Source organism: Castor canadensis, chromosome 4 (assembly GCF_047511655.1).
Source record: "Castor canadensis chromosome 4, mCasCan1.hap1v2, whole genome shotgun sequence".
Lineage (NCBI taxonomy): Eukaryota > Metazoa > Chordata > Mammalia > Rodentia > Castoridae > Castor > Castor canadensis.
This window is the reverse complement of record NC_133389.1, coordinates 185,945,144-185,953,448: the sequence shown is the minus strand read 5'-3', so window position 1 is coordinate 185,953,448 and position 8,305 is coordinate 185,945,144. Positions and strand designations below refer to the sequence as shown.

The following is an 8,305-nucleotide window of genomic DNA, read 5'->3' as shown; positions in this document are numbered from 1 at the left end:
AAAAAATGAATATTACTATACTAGTACTACTACAAGTCCTATTAATTATAACATTTACATCCACAGAACTAATCTTATTTTATATCTTATTTGAAGCCACACTAATTCCTACACTAACTATCATTACACGATGAGGAAACCAAACAGAATGACTTAACGTGGGCCTATATTTCCTATTCTACACACTAATTGGATCCCTACCCCTTCTAGTTGCATTAATCTACCTACAAAACTCGCTAGGGTCCCTAAACCTTCACATCCTAAACAACTACTCAGAGCAACTAAACTGACTAGCATGCATAATAGCATTTATAGTTAAAATATCATTATATGGACTACGCCTATGACTACCTAAAGCCCATGTTGAAGCACCTATTGCCGGCTCTATAGTACTAGCAGCTGTTCTACTAAAACTAGGAGGATATGGTATAATACGAGTCACCATCCTCCTATCACCTGTCACAAACCACATAATATATCCATTTATACTACTCTCACTATGAGGCATAGTAATGACCAGCTTAATTTGTTTACGACAGACAGACCTAAAATCCCTAATCGCATACTCATCAGTCAGCCACATAGCATTAGTAATCATCCCCATCTTAATCCAATCCCCATGAAGCTTTATAGGAGCTACAGCACTAATAGTAGCCCATGGTCTAACCTCACCAGTCCTATTCTGCCTAGCAAACACAAACGAGTACATAGTCGAACCATACTCCTAACTCGAGGCCTACAAACAATACTCCCACTAATAGCTCTATGATGACTTATAGCAAGCTTAACCAACCTCGCACTACCCCCAACAATTAACCTAACTGGAGAACTAATAATCATCACCTCCTCATTCTCATGATCCAACTTCGCCATCCTCCTTATAGGAACTAACACACTAATCACAGCCTTATACACCCTATACATATTAACCACGACTCAATGAGGCAAGCCTACCTATCACATAAACAACATTCACCCATCATTCACAGGAGAAAACTCCTTAGTCCTCCTCCACCTACTCCCCCTACTCCTACTATCTTTAAATCCAAAGATCATTCTCGGCACAATATTCTGTAAATATAGTTTAACGAAAACACTAGATTGTGAATCTAGAATCAGAAAATAAAATTTTCTTATTTACCAAGAAAGTATGCAAGAACTGCTAACTCATGCCACCATACCTAAAAATACGGCTTTTTTACTTTTAAAGGATAGTAGCTATCCATTGGTCTTAGGAACCAAAAAATTGGTGCAACCCCAAATAAAAGTAATAAATGTATTAACCTCATCCATAATCATAATATTTACCATCTTTATATACCCCATCCTAATATCCCTAACAGACTTTTACAAAAACAAAAACTATCCTGAATACACCAAAACCTCAGTAAAACTAGCATTCATCACTAGCATAATCCCCATAATTATATTTATCCACCTGGGCAACGAAACCATTGTATCCAATTGACACTGACTCACCATGCATACCACAAAACTCTCACTCAGCCTCAAACTAGATTATTTTTCATTACTATTTGTGCCAGTAGCCCTATTTGTAACATGATCAATCATAGAATTCTCCCTATGGTACATACACTCTGACCCTAACATCAACCAATTCCTTAAATACTTACTATTTTTCCTTATCACTGTACTAATCCTAGTCACAGCAAATAACCTATTCCAACTCTTCATCGGGTGGGAAGGAGTAGGAATCATATCATTCCTCCTCATTGGATGATGATACGGACTCACTGACACCAACACCTCACTACAAGCAATCCTATACAACCAAATCAGAGACATTGGATTCATCCTATCAATAGCATGATTTTTAATTTACTCCAACTCATGAGACCTACAACAACTATTCATAGACCCTAAAATAACAACAATCCCCTTACTAGGCCTACTACTAGTTGCTACTGGAAAATCAGCCCAATTCAGACTCCACCCTTGACTCCCCTCAGCCATAGAGAGCCCCACACCAGTATCAGCCCTACTCCACTCAAGCACAATGGTAGCAGGAATCTTCCTCCTAATCCAATTCCACCCCCTCCTAGAATCCAATCAACTAATTATATCAACTATACTATGCCTAGGAGCTATCACAACCCTCTTCACAGCAATCTGTGCTCTAACACAAAATGACATCAAAAAAATCATCACATTCTCAACTTCCAGCCAACTAGGTCTAATGATAGTCACCCTCAGAATTAACCAACCCTACCTATCATTCCTCCACGTCTGCAATCATGCATTCTTCAAAGCAATACTATTCATATGCTCAGGATCCATCATCCATAGCCTCAATGACAAACAAGACATCCACAAAATAGGTGGATTAGCCAAAGCCATACCATTCACAACTTCCTCTCTAACAGTAGGAAGTCTAGCACTCACAGGCATACCCTTCCTAACAGGATTTTACTCCAAAGACCTTATCATCGAATCTGCCAACATGTCGTACACCAACACCTGAGCCCTACTAATTACACTCATTGCAACCTCCCTTACAGCTGTATACAGCCCCGATTCTACCCCGATTCTACCCACTCATCGACATCAATGAAAACAACACACAACTTATAAATTCTATTAAATGATTACTCGTAGGAAGCATTTTTGCCAGGTTTATTATCTCAAATAACATCACCCCCATAAATAACCCCACACTCACTATACCATTATACCTAAAACTAATAGCCTTAGGAGTCACTATCCTAGGTTTCACTCTCACAATAGAACTAAACAACATAACCTAAAACCTAAAACTAAACTTAAACTCTAACACCAAATCATTTTCTACAATGCTTGAATTTTTCCCAACTATTATACACCGTACTTCACCCAAAAACACACTAATACTCAGCCAAAAAGCAGCATCAACCCTTCTAGACATAATCTGAATAGAAAAAACTACAACCAAATTAATAGCCAACATACAAATTAAAGCCTCTATCACCGTATCAACCAAAAAGGAATAATCAAGCTATACTTCCTATCCTTCCTACTATCAATAGTCTTAGCACTAACAATTATTATCTAGCTACCACGAGTAATCTCAAGAACAATAAAAATGCTTACAAAGACCAACCAGCCAACACCATTAATCAAATTCCATAACTATAAACAGCTGCAACACCCATAACATCTTTACTAACATACTCCACCCCCTCACCACTATAAATAACCCAATCACTTGTATTATAAACACCCCCCAACACATCCATCTCATCATTCTTCACCAATAAAACCAAAAAAATCAACTCAACAAACAAACCAAACACCAAAGCACCTCAAATAACCACATTAGAGCCCCCCCCATCTCAGGATAGTCTTCAATAGCCATCGCCGTAGTATAACCAAACACCACTATCATCCCACCTAAATAAACCAAGAACACCATTAAACCCAAAAAAGAGCCACCAAAACTTAAAATCAACCCACAACCAACCCCATCACTGACAACCAACCCAAAACCACCATAAATAGGAAAAGGCTTAGAAGAAAATCCTACAAAGCCCAACATAAACATAACACTCAATAAATACATAGAATAAGTCATAATTTCCACATGGACTCAAACCAAGACGAATGACATGAAAAATCATCGTTGTAATTCAACTACAGAAACTCTTAATGACAAACATCTGAAAAACACACCCATTAATAAAAATTATTAACCACTCATTCATCGACCTCCCAACACCATCCAATATCTCAACATGATGAAACTTCAGCTCCCTGCTAGGAATTTGCTTAATCCTACAAATCGCAACAGGATTATTTCTAGCAATACACTACACATCAGACACCACAACAGCATTCTCTTCAGTCACACATACCTGCCAAGACATAAACTACAGTTGAATTATCCGATATCTCCATGCCAATGGAGCTTCCATATTCTTTATTTGCCTATTCATACACGTAGGATGAGGAATTTACTACAGATCATACACCTTCATAGAGACATGAAACATCGGTATTATCTTACTATTCACAGTCATAGCTACTGCCTTTATAGGATATGTTCTCCCATGAGGACAAATATCATTCTGAGGAGCCACAGTAATTACCAACCTACTCTCAGCAATCCCGTACATTGAATCCAATCTAGTAGAATGAATTTCAGGTGGATTCTCTGTAGACAAAGCTACCTTAACCCAATTCTTCACATTCCACTTTATCCTACCCTTTATTATCGCAGCACTAGCAATAGTCCACTTCCTATTCCTACATGAAACAGGATCAAACAACCCATCAGGAATCAATTCAGACTCTGACAAAATCCCATTCCACCCATACTTTACTATCAAAGACTCCTTTGGATTTCTACTTTTATTTGCCCTTCTCTTGGTACTAGTACCATTCTCACCAGACCTATTAGGAGACCCAGACAACTACACACCAGCCAACCCCCTAAACACACCACCACATATTAAACCAGAATGATACTTCCTATTCACATATGCAATCCTACAATCCATCCCCAACAAACTCGGAGGAGTCGTAGCCCTAGTATTTTCAATCCTAATCTTAGCAGCCTTCCCTCTCCTTCATACATCAAAACAACGAAGCTTAATATTCTGCCCAATTAGCCAATGCCTATTCTGAGCACTAACTGCAGACCTCCTTACCCTAACATGAATTGGTGGACAACCTGTTGAACCCCCATTTATCATCATCAGTCAAATAGCATCAATCCTATACTTTCTCATCATTCTTGTCCTTATACCCACCGCTAGCCTAATTGAAAACAAAATACTTAAATGAAGAGTACCCATAGTATAAACCATGACTTTGGTCTTGTAAACCAACAATGGGGAAATATTCCCTTAGGACATCAGGGAGGAAACAAAGTCCCACCATCAGCACCCAAAGCTGATATTCTTACAATTAAACTACCCCCTGCATTCAATTTTATATCACCTAACCCAAATAATACATTAGCATGTACGCGCTACAATAACCTATGTATATTGTGCATTTGGTTACATACCACATTAATAATGCTTGAGTACTTAAAATGTTAATTGTACATAGTACATAACTGTATAATCATACATAAAATCCTCCACCACAAGCATATAAGCACGTACATAAATAACACTCGGACTATAATACATGAAATGTCAGCGAGCATAAATCTACCTAATGATATGGATATTCACATACAAAGAACACCTACAAAAGGACATAAAACATTATTCTGTTGATTGTACATTAGCACATTAAGTCAAAAACAGTCCTCGTCAAAATGGATATCCCCTACCACAATATGGTCTCTTAATCTACCATCCTCCGTGAAACTAGCAACCTGCTTGGGAAGGGTCCCTCTTCTTGCTCTGGGCCCATTACACTTGGGGGTTTCTATAATGAAACTATACCTGGCATCTGGTTCTTACTGCAGGGCCATGACAACTAAGATCGCCCACACGTTCCCCTCAAATAAGACATCTCGATGGACTAATGACTAGACTGGCCCATGATCAACATAACTATTCTGTGCATTTTAGCTTTTTTTGCCCTTCTTGGTTTAGCAGCCAGTAGAAGATCAGATAGCAGTCCTTATGCTCCCCAAGACACACGTGCAACTTGATATATGGGGAGTGTACTACATAAGGAAGATATAGGGTCATTAACTTAATAGTTGGTCCAACTGGGGTTTTATGATTTTTGCCTCCACAAATGGAGATGGAATCTCATAGCCCAAGGCATTCCCTCCTTCCTGCTCAGCTAAACAGGAAGACCAAATAAGGAATCATGGTTGAGCGAGCAGCGCTGTTCTGTGTGAACCAAGGCAGCTCCACATCAGAGAAGAGAACAGAGCACAGCAGAATGGTGCTGTCGTTTCACATGCCTGACATTTAGAAGTGTACCTTCTGCAGTCACAGTTTCATTTGCTGCATTAGATACACTTTATTGACACTGGTGAAGCTTTTATGGCTATGGAGGAGTGCAATATATCACAGCATAATTGGTTTTTCTTTTCCCTCAGAGTATCCCAGGAGACTGTTTAATCAGATTTCTCTGAAACTCCCCTATAAAAGGCTCCCTCCTTCCCCAGCGCTGACATCTGACAAACCAACCCATTCACACAGTTTCCACACCAACCACTTTCCCAAGCTTATGGATCTCACTCTTTTGTACCTCAAACCCTGAAGAAGGGGGATTTTCTTGGCAACTCCTCTAAATCCCAGCTGCCTTTTCTAATCAAATTCCACTAAACTCCTTTGCCTTCCTTTTTATAAGTGTCATCAAGTACTCAACATGCCTCCTGATGGAAAGGACAATTTTATGCAAATTTATTTACCCATCATTAATTTTAAAGACCCACATTCATTAAGGAAGGAAAAATGTTTCTAAAATGCACACACACCTTAGATGAAACATTTCTTAATACAAGAAGACCTCATTTTGATGGAAACATTCCTTTGAGGTAGTTTTTAAGTCCAGTAATTCAAAGCCATCTCTATGGGATTTCAAGACAAAAAGCTTACCTGTTATCATAATGCAGATGTGACCATACAGGGTGAAAACTATCCCATTTCTTCTCAGCCTAACATTCCAAAATGCACTTGTGCCTGGTGCTGTAACAATTAGAGGTGTATTTGCAAAGTATGGGTAATGACTATGCAGATTTGGAGAAACCAAAATGAATAGCTTAAGACAAAAATGCAGATGGGCTAAATGAATGTGCTAATCAGATTCATTCAAGGCCTTCCTGATTAGGTAAATTTTTTCCTCCTTGGAGCAGGGTTGGGACTGGCTTTGGCTTCAACAAAGCCTCTCAGATCTGTGTGAAGCAGGTGAATGGGATGTGAATCCTGTTTCATGGTACACGTGGGGATGCTAGGTCTCCATGGCCCCTCCAGTCCAGTATGTGGAAAAGGAGGTTCACCTTTTCAGGGGCTGGGCACCCTTCTCCACTGCTTTTGGGCCCCTCCTCAAGGGCCACCATTCCAGGATTGGCTTTATATCAGAATCAGCCCCAGGTTTTGGTGTCTTTTGAACATTCATAAATGTGTACTACCTCCAGACACTGTTACCAAGTTATGACCCTAAATTGGGTTCTTTCTCCCTCTTACAACTGTGGAGAGAGCAACAAGATTTAGCACCAACTGAGCAGGGAAGGAGATTTTGATTCTTGACCAAGAACAGAAATGGGAGGTAAAATTGCAAATCAACTTGACTTGTGGGGTCAGGAGGTTATAGACACAGGATAAAGAAAATGAGGGTGAGGGACAATCTGATAAAGAAGGAGTATCCCTGGTTTGGGATTCCAAGATGGCGACTAAAGGGAGGAAGCAGAAAGTGCTTCCTAAAGTAAAATCTTGGAGAGACGCTGGAAATACACTTTACAGGAAAAACCACTGAGAAGAGGCAAAACTTTGACTCTTCAACACCAGCAGCCCACACATAGCATTTCCACTCCACATTGAATGGAGAAACAAGAAGGGTTCCTGCACTGCCAGATGCCAGTGCCCAGACCACTTGGGAAGAAGCAGACCACAAGGTGAGCTAAGCAGCATGCAGTACTCCCACAGACAATCCTGGGCCAGATCAGCATAGTCCCCTGGACAGACCAACCCCCACCAGGGAAAAAAGAGAAACTGAATAATAAACAACAACAAAAAAAGACACATAGCAAAGATGGCGGAGCACCCTGAGTGCAAAAAGAGGGGAAGGGCAATCCCCCACAGAACTGTAAATAAACAAGCCAGCCAAAGAAGGCAGGAGTGGAGGGCCCCGCCCACCAACCAGGAGTGGGAGAGCTTGTAAAAGTGGCAGTGGGAGGAAAACTCCACAGGAGAGGGAGGAAGCCCACTTCCCATGTGAACTGTAAATAAACACGCCGCCTGGAGAAAGCGGGTATAGCTCCACCTCCCCTAGTGTGCTTGGAAAGGGGAAAGTTTGTAGCAGTGGAGGCTGTGCCCAGGAAAACTCTAAATAAACAAAGCCAGAGAGGCCAGGTGAGTGCTAAGCTCACCCCTGAGATCTGCATAACTAAAGCCTCCAGCAACAGCAGGCTGACAGCAGCAGGCAGGTGAGCCACAGCCTCAAATAGACATTCACAAACTTGTCTCCAGACTCTCTTTTTTTTCTCTCTCTCTCTTCCTTTGATGAGACAACAACCAAACTACACTTACATGCTGAAAAACTTACTGAAACTGTATTGCATTTGAACTTCGGACACTTTGTGGTGTTTTGGTTTTTTTGTTTTTGTTTTTGTTTTTTTTTGGTTTTTTACCCCTTTGATGAGACAACAACAGAACTAATTCTGAGACACCATCTCCAG

The 8,305-nt window shown here is 40.3% G+C and overlaps 1 pseudogene; it reads left to right on the top strand.

The window, feature by feature from the left end:
* Positions 1 to 1,150: 1,150 nt before the first annotated feature.
* LOC141422717 (NADH-ubiquinone oxidoreductase chain 5-like) lies at positions 1,151 to 3,049 on the top strand (annotated as a pseudogene).
* Positions 3,050 to 8,305: the final 5,256 nt, after the last annotated feature.